This window comes from Myotis daubentonii, chromosome 10 (assembly GCF_963259705.1).
Source record: "Myotis daubentonii chromosome 10, mMyoDau2.1, whole genome shotgun sequence".
NCBI lineage: Eukaryota > Metazoa > Chordata > Mammalia > Chiroptera > Vespertilionidae > Myotis > Myotis daubentonii.
In genome coordinates, this window is record NC_081849.1 from 14,901,753 (window position 1) to 14,913,318 (window position 11,566).

General features: G+C 45.3%; 1 pseudogene; it reads right to left on the reverse strand.

Annotated features, from left to right (window-relative positions):
- Positions 1–578: 578 nt before the first annotated feature.
- Positions 579–3,530, reverse strand: LOC132211262 (E3 ubiquitin-protein ligase ZNF598-like; annotated as a pseudogene).
- Between the last annotated feature and the right edge of the window lie 8,036 nt (positions 3,531–11,566).

Genomic DNA, 11,566 nt, shown 5'->3' on the forward strand with positions numbered 1-11,566 from the left:
TATTTTTTATATGACAATCTAAGGGAAAAGAAGTCAGTGCCCCTTACTGAATAGGTTTTGCATGTGTGTGTTTTTTCTTGCATTATTGCAAAATAAATTTATCTGAGCTCAACTGTTTTGTAAAAGATCAGAGGCGATTTGAAATCTCAGATTCAGCTTGTCTCACAGAAAGATTGAACTGCCAATAACACAATTTTGTGTCTGGTTTTAATCCTGGACCTTCTTAAGTCATGAAACAGCTAACTGTTTGCACAATGCACTATCTTACTTCAGCCCCAGTAGACCCACAGCTTTAGGCTTGAGGGCCAGAGTTCTGAAGCCCTCAGCCTCCTGAGGTCCCAGATCCGGCCGCTGTGGCTCTGACAGTGGGGACAAGCCCCAGCCTCCCAGCCCTTCCCTCCTCTGCCAACTTCCAAAATCATGAGATGCAAACCAAGACTGGCCCACCCCTGAGGCAGGGACACGTGCTCACTCCCCAGGAGGAAACCAGATGGACTCCTGCCTGACTGTGCTGGGCCGTCCTCATGACCCCTGGCAGGTGGTCAACCAAAGGGCTTGAATAGGTGGCCTCACGAGCCTTACTTGGCTGCCTGGCAGCCCAGGAGGAGGAGGAGGGACAAAGGAGGCTCCTGGCTGTGGCCAATCCTGCCCAAACAGTGGAGCTCTGTGAGGGCTCTGGCCACAGCTGGCAGGGAGGGGAAGTCACCATCCTGGGCGGTGTGCAGAGCCTGGTGGCTGCTGACCTCACCATTTGGAGGCACCTGCTGGTAGGTTGGGCACACACAGCAGTCCATGCCTGTCTGCTGGGTGCTGGTCTGCCCGGGGCTGGTCTTCCATGAGCTCTTCTTGTTCTCCTTGGCCTTGGTACAGGACAGCCTAGCTTGGCCTCGACGTCCGGGTGTGCAGACAGCAGCTCCTGCCGCTGGGCCCTGTTGGGCTGGAGCACCACCGCTTATTGACTATTTTCTGGAAGTTCTTCCAGAGCAGGTTGGGGCAGCTCTTATAATACTGGGCTGCGGAGATGACTTCCCGTCTAAACTCCCTGAGTGACTCGTGAACTCCCTGCCGCGGGCCTGTCTGCAGGAAGCCCTTGATGGAGCCCATGAGCTGCAGGTTCTTCCTCCGGCTCTGGGCCCAGGTAGGCGTGGGGCACTGGAGTCAGCCTCGGTGCTTTCCCTGTGGTGGTGCTGGGGACACAAGCTGGGAGGGGGCTGGGCAGGATGGGGAAGCTGGGAGACGCCTTGCTGACTGAGGGCACCCCATCCAGCAGAGGTAGGATAGAGTGCCCCTTAGGGGCACTGCGGTGCTAAAGCCTGAAGGGGAGGGGTCCCCTGAGCTCTGGGACATGGGGAAGAGGAGAGGCCCCTGGGGCCATGGGAGCCCAGGGGGTTCCTTGGGGAAACTCTTGAGCCCAAGGCCCCTGTATGTCCATTGACCATGACAGCTACTGGCCCCTGGACTCTGCCCGTGGAGGCCTGGGGGTGGGAGTGGCTGCTAAGCCACAGGGAGGCATCATTCTCAGGGGGCATTGGAGGGGTGATGCAGCACCCAGTTTCTCAGAGCCCACCTTCGTATTTTTGCTGACTTTGGTGAAGGTCTGGGTGGAAGCCAGCGCCACAGGGAGGAAACAGCGGCCATGCCATGTTGGGTCCTCTCTGCAGCTCCTGAGTGGTGAGGCCTGGTGCTGTCTTCCTCCTCCTCCTCCTCCTCCTCCTCCTCCTCCTCCTCCTCCTCCCCCCCCTCCTCCTCCTCTTCTGATCCTCTTCCTCCGTGGGGGGTGACCCACCCTTCTAGCTGCCCTTCCTCCCATCCCAGCCTTCCTGGGGGTTGACTTCCCAGGCAGCCTGGGCCCCTGGGGTGGGCTGCACCACCTTGTTGCTGCCAACTGCTCTTCCGGGCAGAGGGGAGGGGGAGGGCGGAGAGGGAGGGGCGCTGTGCTGAGCTTGGAGGTGGAGGATACCAGGGAGGTGAGTGGTCTTCCTGGCAGGTGCTGAGCCCCTGGAGGGAACAGGGGACACCAGCACCAGCCTCACAGGGCTGCCCTGTGGAGCAGGAGGGGAAGTGGAGGTGCAGAGACCAGGGAAACCTGTACCCTTGAGCTTCAACATGGGGGCAGGAGGGTGCTCAGAAGTGTGGTCCTCCAGCGGAGCTGGTGGCTGGGAAGGCCTCTTGGCTTTCAGGGCCGTTTTCCCAGGCTTCCTTGGGGCCTGGCCTTCCCCCTGAGCCCCGAACAGGCGGCAGGGCCCCCTGGGCCCCTCAGGTCCCCATACCCCTGCCTCCTCCTTCTTCAGTGCGTTGCCTCCTTCTGTCCTCACTCCTGCATGTCTCTTGCTGCAAGGCCACTGAGGCCCTGATGGCACTGCCCCTTCTCGGTCCCCTTCTCTCCTCTGCCTCCAGCTTCCTCGCGGCTCTCCCGAGCTCCCTGACCACTGGCTTGGCCTGCATGGCGCTTGAGGTTGTACCTGTCCACCTCCTCGAGGTCCTGGCCACTGGGGATCCCTTCGCCAGTCCCGCATGTAGCTGACTTGCCCGTGGATCTGATGGTTCTGGCAGCCTGGGCGCGACTCAGGCTGCCCTGTGGCCGGAGGTCGGTGCCCACAGGTGCGGGAGGCAGGGTGCTCTCCCTGATGTGCCGCAGCGCCCTCCTGGCACAGGACTGGGTCTCCGGGAAATGCTCCTGCAGATAAGCAGAGGCGCAGTAGCAGCCCTGGGCTGCGCCCCCATCAGAAGTGGCAGAAGCCTGGCTAGAGGTTCATCAAAAACAGATCCAGAGACATAGAAGCATCTAACAGACCTCAAACCTCAGAGGGAAGGCAGGGGAGGGTGGGAGGGAGGTAAGAGATCAACCAAAGGACTTGTACGCATGCATATGAGCATAAGCAATGGGCACAGACACTAGCGGGGTGAGGGCCTGTGCTGGGGGGCGGGGAGCGAAGTGGGGAGGTCATGGGGAGGGAAGGAGACTCATGGAATACTTTCAACAATAAAGAATTAAAAATAAATACATAAATAAAATATGCTTTTATTGTTGGTAGTTTTACAGATATCTCTCATTTCCCCCCTTCCCCGCCCATTGGGGTGACATCGGTTAATAAAATTATAGAGATTTCTTCTGAGCAACAAAATTGAAAAAGAATTTTATTAACTAAATGTCTCCCCCAATAAATTCAATATAAAATAATGTATTGCAAAATAGAAAATATTTGAATGCACTTTTATAAAAAAAGAAGTGGCCGAAGTGGTGGTGCCACGCAGGTGCTGAGCTGCTCATCCTTGTGGAGGCATCGCTCCCTGCAGACGTTGCAGGGCTGGGGAGCGCGGTGCTGTGTGTCCCCAGGGGCCCCCAGCAGGCGGTGCTGCACCAGGGCCTGATGGGAGGACCAGGCGCCCTCATTCAGGAAGATTGAGGGGTTTGAGGCACAGCTTGCAGCAAAGAACTCATGCTGCTGCTTCAGGTCCGGAAGAGGCCAGAGGGTGGCAGTGCTGGGCACCTTGGGCACTTGTGCTATAGCAAGGCAAACATTTCCCATCAGCAAAGTAGATACTATATGCTCCTCGCACTGCTGCTGGTGGGTGGGACTGTGGCCAGGACAGTTCCGAAGCCCCCCTGGCACAGCTCTCCCTGCGCAGTGTCACTGTCCCCCGCACTCACATCTGGGTGGAGCAGTGGTAGGTAGCACAGCAGAGGTGCCAGCAGCCCAGCGTCTTGGCCTCCAGGTCTCAGCACGGCCCGCAGCTCCGGTGCCAGCAGCAGGGTTCTGGGCCTCTCCAGGCCCACAGGGCCTGGCCACTCTCCTGCTGCCGTCTTTCCGGTGGCGGGGGGGGGGGGGGGGGGGGATGTCACTGCCCCAGGTAAGGCATGTTTTAAAAATTCTTGTAGGCACAAAGGTTAAAAAGCTCTGGTATGTAGTATATGCTAGTTCTGTTTCAGTTGTCTGTGAAAATTTCAAGGCAATCTGCTCTCCGAAAGGGCAGGGAGCAGGACTTGCTCTTTGTTGCATCCTTCCTGATTGTGCATTTGGGTTGTCGTATAGACCTTTATTATTGTGTGGACATCTAGTTGGTAGACTTAGATAAATGCTTGCTGAATGTATCAACATAAAGACATCCTATTTACCCCATTCGTGTTGTTTTTTTAAGACTTCTAAGAATCAGGGCATTAATGGCACTGTATTTTCAATTAAAAAAAAAAAAGGAAAAACGGTCTCTGTTTCTCTGACACTGATATTGTGGTTTCCTCTAGTCAACATCACTTAAGTGACTTAAACTTACATTTTATATTTATTAATCTTAAGGGATGAATTTTCCAGCTGAATTCTAGCATTTTAAGAATGGTAATTCAGACAAGCTACAGATTATTGATCACATATTATGTGTATCATCCTATATAATAAAGAGGTAATATGCAAATTAATCCTCACACCCTCACGAAGATGGCTGTCTACAACCAGGCTGACAGGGGGGTTAGGGAGAAACGACCAGGCCAGCAGAGTGGGTCAGTTGGGGGTGACCAGGCCAGCAGGGGGTGCAGTTAGGGGTGATCAGGCAGGCAGACAGGTGAGCGATTAGGAGCCAACAGTCCAGGATTGTGAGAGGGATGTCTGACTGCCAGTTTGACTAAACCAACAGTCAAACATTGCCCGAGGGGTCCTGGATTGGAGAGGGTGCAGGCTGGGCTAAGGGGACCTCCCCCGTGCACAAATTTCTGGCCTAGGGATTCAATAACGTGCCAGAGCCTTTTAACTACATTCTCAAGAGGGAGACACCTTTACTACAGAGTAAGAGGAAGCAAGAACAAGTCTATAGTGATGCAGATGCCCAACCAGGGTCACAAAAGTGTTTCTCTACTATTAACTCTGTGTCCTTGAGGAAATCTGTTAACATTTGGATTTTCTTTTTTTCAGATCTACAGTGGAGAATTACAACTGATCCCTAACTTATAGAAGACTTAAAAGTGAAGCAGAAATGAGACAATAAGGTGACACCCCTTTGAAAACTGCCAAGTACTGTCCAAGCATGTGTTTGTATGAGCCAGAAATACAGTCTTCATTAGAGAAGCGGGAGAACAGCATGGGATGGAACACTCATGGCAGTGAAACTAGGGAAAGGAAGGGGTGGGAGGGCGGAGGCTAGCTAGAAGGGGTCATTGGGGAATAAAGGGGGGGACATATGTGATACTTTCAACAATAAAGATTTAAAAAAAGAAAGGGGAGGATTAAGCCCCATGTCCCACATGCTTCCAGAGGTTGCAGAACTGAAAAGCTGAGAGCAGAGGTGCTTGTCCCAATGCCAGGAGGAAGGGCCTGGAATCTGGAGAAGATCCCAGAGTACAGCTTGCCCTGCTGTATGAGGATGGTGGCCTGAAGTGGATTGGACTTGACTTTTCTCAACAGGGGAGAGAGATTTAGGCTGCTGAGGGCATCATACTGAGAAATTCTAAAGCATATTTATGATGCGACTTGAAAAAAAGAAGAAACAATCTAGTCTACATTTTCGTGGAACGTGGGGTAAACATACAGGTGTTTCATAGTGTTAATCGGAAGCTGAGGAAAGAGAAGTGAATGCAGCCTGTGTGTTGCTGTCATCAAGGTTTAGAGCAGAAGCAGCAGCTGCTTCAGGCTGTGGGGATCCCTCTAAGTCACTGGGCTTCTAGCTGGCATCCCAGTGAGCGCTTCCAACCCTGCAGGTTAATCATTTAATTCTCGTCTGAACCCTGGAGCCTGGCCCATTCATTGCCTTTGATTAAGCAGCCATCTCACTTGGCAGCCATCATTTGACTTTGTTGCCTGTTGGGCTCTTTCCTATGCTATTTACTCTCGATGTCATGGACTTGGTTTGCTGGCATACTCACTGCTCGACATACTCTATGGATCTGATGTCCTTGCCTCAAAGAAGGGCATCTCTAAATTTGGAAAGGAGAACTTTCAGCTTAGAGATTAAGAGTCTATGAAAAGGAACAAACAGGTAGTTTTCATCATTTGGTAGGAAATGAGCGCTTTTAGACAAAGCTAACAGTTCCTCTGGCACCAGGTAGAGGCACTGAGAAAGCTGGCCACGTAATAACGCAAGTCTCTGCACCCAAGGAGTTAATCTGATGGCGTGTGAGGTGATATGTGTTTCATTTCGTTCTCAAAAATGCTAGTTTAGGTCTGTACCAATTTCTTCCTTATAAACTTATGAAGCTTCGTTTTTCATTTTCATTTTGTGTGAAATGGTAGACAGTGTTGACGTATGCCTGTGGGTACTTTCTCATATCTAAAAATCTGTGAAGAGAGGAGTATGCACAAGAAAAAAACACACGTTATTATTTTACTTTATTGTGGTAAAAGACTTTACATGAAATCTCCCTCTTAACAGGTTTATCAGTGTACAATACAGTATTACTATCTATAGGCACAATGCTGTACAGTAAACCTCTAAAACTTACTCATTTTGTGTGACTAAAATTGTATACTCCTTGACACTTTGCTTTAGTGGCTATTTTGAGGAATTTTCCTATTAAAAACTATGTCAAGGTACTTCTGTCCACCATATCTTCTTTTATAGTCATATTTTCAAGCAGGGGAGGTTGTTTTTTAGAAATAAAATGATGCCGAAACCAGTTTGGCTCGGTGGATAGAGCATCGGCCTGCGGACTGAAGGGTCCCAGGTTCGATTCCTGTCAAGGGCATGTACCTGGGTTGCAGGCACATCCCCAGTAGGAGATGTGCAGGAGGCAGCTGATTGATGTTTCTCTCTCATCGATGTTTCTGACTCTCTATCTCTTTCCCTTCCTCTCTGTAAAAAATCAATAAAATATATTTAAAAAAATAAAAAATAATAATAAAATGAAGTATTTATATGACACACTAAGTGAAATGAAAACAGAGAAAGAATGAACAAAGACTAAGGAAAGACTGGGAAAATTGGGGGTGATAAAGTCATTTATATTCTCGTGCTCATATATTTTTCTCTAGATTCTGTCTTAAGTGGTAAGTTTAATGGAAATATCTAATTAGAATTTCTAATTTCAGTATTATAACTAAGCAAAAATTCAGAGGGAACCTCCACCTGTATAAAAAATTAAACCTTAGATTAGACAGTTTTCTGAAGATTTACTGTGGTGGTTAATTTTATGTTTCAACTTGATTAGGCTATGGCACTAGTTGGTTGCGGTTGTAAGGAGCAAACACCAATATATATGTTGTTATGAAGGTATTTTTTAGATGTAATCAACATTTATAATTAGTTGACTTTAAGTAATACACATTGCCTTCTGTAAAGGGAGAGCAAAAAAGAGAGGGAGAGAGAAAGACAATGATGTGAGAGGGTAACACTTAGTGGTTGCCTCCTGCACAACCCCTTCCAGAAATTGAACTTGGAACTTGGGCATGTGCCTGACCAGGAATCAAACAGGCAACCTTTCCGTGCACAGGACAACACCCAGCCAAGTGAGCCACATGGGCCAGGGCAGCCATATTCTTTATCAATCTATTATCGATCATCTATCTATCTATCTATCTATCTATCTATCTATCATCTATCAATCTATCATCTATCTATCATCTATCCTTCTTTATTGGTTCTGTTTCTCTGGAGAACCCTTCACCAGTATAACAAAAAGAATAAACATGAATAAATACAAGTGGGCTAAGCTCATTGTGAATCAAAGTTGGGGTTTCAAGGCCAGGGGTTGAATTTGTTGGTCCAGAGCCTGGTCATCAGCACCTGGTGATCCAAAACATCCTGTAGAATCTTTTAAATTGTTAAGTGATGAATCCTCATCTTTTTTCTTTTTAGTTTTCTTAGTACCAACTAAATAAAGCAATTATGATCATATATTGTACTGCCAGTAAAGCAATTTAATTTGAAATACCTTAGGGCCAGGGAAAGTATTTATATTTCTTCTTTTCACTCTTAGAAACAAGCACAGCCTCTGCCCATAATTGCTGCTTTGTAACAATATTCTTAAATTTCTGTAGTATATGCTGACCTCTGATATCATGTATACCATATACGACACAAAAAGCTGGTGGTGGCCCTAAGTTATACAATGACACATTTGAAAGTAGTTCTATGATATAACAAATTCCATTTAATGTAGTTCCTTTTAAGCTGCTCACTGTAATTTTCAATTTCAATTGCAAACAGATAAAAGCATGCCTGCTAAATGAATTTGTGTAGTTTCTTATAAGTATACAAAGGATTAAAATATGCATTCTACTTTTTTTATTTATTTAACACCACAATGCTTTTTCACTGACTGCACAACTATTTTCCTAGGCAAAGGATCAGAAAATTGAGAATTTTAACAAATATCCTTGCAGTAAGAGAACTAAAGTGACCTGAGTAGACTTACCTATTACCTTCAAATGTGGAAGACTTTATATTTTTTTAAAATAATGAGATGCTGCTTTTGGTCTTTCTTAGAATTTGGACTGTAAGCTTTTTTATTTGTCCTTTCACTTGAATATTTAGAGTCAATTTTGTGTCACACTCTGACAATTATAGGCCTGTAGGGCTGGAAAATCAACACTGCCTGTCTCCATTTTAAAACACTGATGGCTATCAAAAAACAAACAAACAAACCAAAAAATGACCCTTGACTTGCTGCCTGTTTTCCCCCTCATTCTGCATTGCTCTTTTAATTCCTATTAATTCTTCTAATTTCCTATTGCTGTGACTTTCTTTCTCCTGACCATGTCATATGTTTGTTTGATGTTTTCTTATTTTGCTTATCCTTTTCTTGTTCTATTTATTTCTCTCTCGGCTTCCTCTTTCCCTCCCAACAGCATCACTATTGTAAGTCTGAAATATTACCTTTTTTTTTTGCAAAAGTTCAGTCCCCAGACAAACTCCATGTTGGCCCCACAGCTGACGCACAGATGTTCTTCAGCTGCCAGACAACAGGCAATACTTTTGAAGAGCAGGGAGGGCCACGCAGTCTCTGAATGTGCAAACCTCCCACAAACTATTATAGCATAGTAAGAGCCTGGGAAAAAATACCAGGGGCAGTGGCATAGGGAAACTAAGACAGCTAGTTAAATAGCAGTTTGCAGCCACCTAGTAAATCCTATCTTCCTTAAACCAAGGATACCTAAGAGTAAATGATTTGCACTTCTCCTCCCCAACCAGAGAATAAAAAGCTGAAATCAATCCAATTAGTGCCATTTGCCAACTACACCTAAGGACAGGGAAATGAAGACAATACTAATGAGTAAATCTCATTCTGGTACATCAGCATAAAGTTGATGAATATTCTATTGATCTACCCCTAAGACATCCCCTATACTCCTGGCCTTTAAAACCCCTGAAAATGAAGGTCCCATTGTGTTCTCCCTCCAGGAAGCATGCCCTTGCCATTTACTCCCCCCTGGCCTTCCCACACAGGCATGTATCCCCTAACATCTAAGGGACCCCATGAAACTTGCAACCAGGGGAGCAATGGGCAGCAGCAGCTCGTCCAGGGCTAACCCCCTGAACCTGTCCCCCCTTTTCTCTGACTTCTCAGTGAGCCAAAGCATCCCAGCCCAGGCTCTCATGTTGTTTCTTTTATGCCCTTCCTTGTGTCACTGTCCTAAGTACATTTTTGCTTCAGTCAATAAATTCTTGCTTGCTTTTCTTTGAGGCGGGCAATGGTGGGGAAAAGAGGGTCATTTGTAGTACTCTCAACAATAAAGACAAGTAAAATCAAATTTAAAAAATGAAATGCCTGTTAGCCCATCATCTAACTACTTACAGTGGCTATTTAGTGACATTCCTTCTAGACTTTTTGTATGCATTTTTAAAAATAAAATTGGAATCATATTCTAAAAAACTAATAACATCAGAGTTCTTATATAATAGGGAAATTTTTCTGCATTACAACATTGAATAATTTCTTTTATTCCTCATGTGAGTATTTTTTTTATTTGATTTTTTTGGGGGGGGCGGGGAGAGAGAGAGAGAGAGAGAGAGAGAGAGAGAGAGAGAGAGAGAAAGAGAGAGAGAGAGACATGGATTGGTTGCCTCCCAGACATGCCCTGACTAGGGATCGAAACAACCCTGTATGTACCTTGACTGGGAATTAAACCCGTTTTCTACACAATAACTTTTCGGTGTATGAGACAATGCTCCAACCAACTGGGACGTCTTACCAGGCAACACTGACTATTTTCTAAATGCCATTCATTGGATTTTCTACCTCAGAACCTACAGATATCTTTTTGTTCATCTCTACTTGTGCTCCATTGACCTTTTGTATACTATTCTTTCCCCTTTCATTTACTCCCGTCAATTAAATTAAAGAATTTCCTTTCTGTCAACAATTCAAATTCTAGGGTGTCTTTTCTGTTTTATTAATTTTATTTTATTTATTTTTTTTCCTTCCTAGTTGTTTACTAGTACGATTTGGTCCTCGGTTTGCTATCTTCTCTACCCCTTAAAAGAGGTAGATTCGACGGCCATTTTCTAACCAAAGACACAGGTTCTGGGTGAGGAAGTGACATCCCTAAAGTCCAATGATTTTAATAATAGATTTGCTTCAAACTTTGCCTGACACTTCTTTATCTTCTACGCCTTTATACTATTGTCTTTCTCTAGGCAGTTAAATGGTAATTTTTTCTTGCTATTTTTAGACCAAATTAATAGCAACTATAGTTTTACTTATTATTATCATACAAATGTTTATAGTTCCATATGTTGTTAAAAATTAGTTATTTTGAATTTTAGTACATAAGAAAATAGGGTGTTCATTTAGTTGCTATTTACTTGAGTATGTTTTTACATACAAAAGCAAAAAATGTAGCTGAAAGAAAATAATGAGTGATTCAGTTCAGTGTTTTTGATAGATGAGTAGAGGTTTCAAGAATTGAAATTGGTTTTAGATTGCAAAAATCTGTTTGAGACGGCAACACACACCATTTAGTTATGTGCAGTCTTGCTTAAAGAAAGGATTGAGTATAACATTCCTTTGCATTTCTACAAATAAGAATTCAGCCAATAAAGATTGTGGTCCACAGTCATAGACACCTGGGTTCCCCACACCCCCCCTCCCCCTCCAAAAGAGGTTGTAAGAATTAAAACAAAATAGATGAGTGTTTCCAAAGGTATTGCTCCCATGCCCATTTGTGAGACTACACTTCCAGAAAAGTGCTGGAGTATCTATCTAAAATTAGGAGGGAAAATCTAGAAAAAAAAATGGAAAGAAATAAAAATATGAGGGGTTCTAGGAGTTAAAATGGCATTCATTTGCCAAACATACGTTTCCTTTTTTTGGGGGGGGGAAGACTAATGGTCTTAGGAAATTTGACTTGAGCAAAATCTATCAAGTTGATTGGGTCAAGCCTGGTCAACTTTTCTACACAATGACTAAAACAAACAAAAAAAAAGTGCTTGTCTTGATTAGATAAACTAACATTCTTACTTTCTGGTTTCGGGAAATAAACAATAAAACGAATTTTATAGTCATTTTGCCTAATACATTTAGGAACCATAGTTTGTAGAAAATACATCTAGGAGCCAAATGTTTGTAGAAAATGTAATAGAACGAGGTCCTTCGGTGCAGGCATGGACTCCAAATGAAGATTCTGAAGAATTTGGATGTATG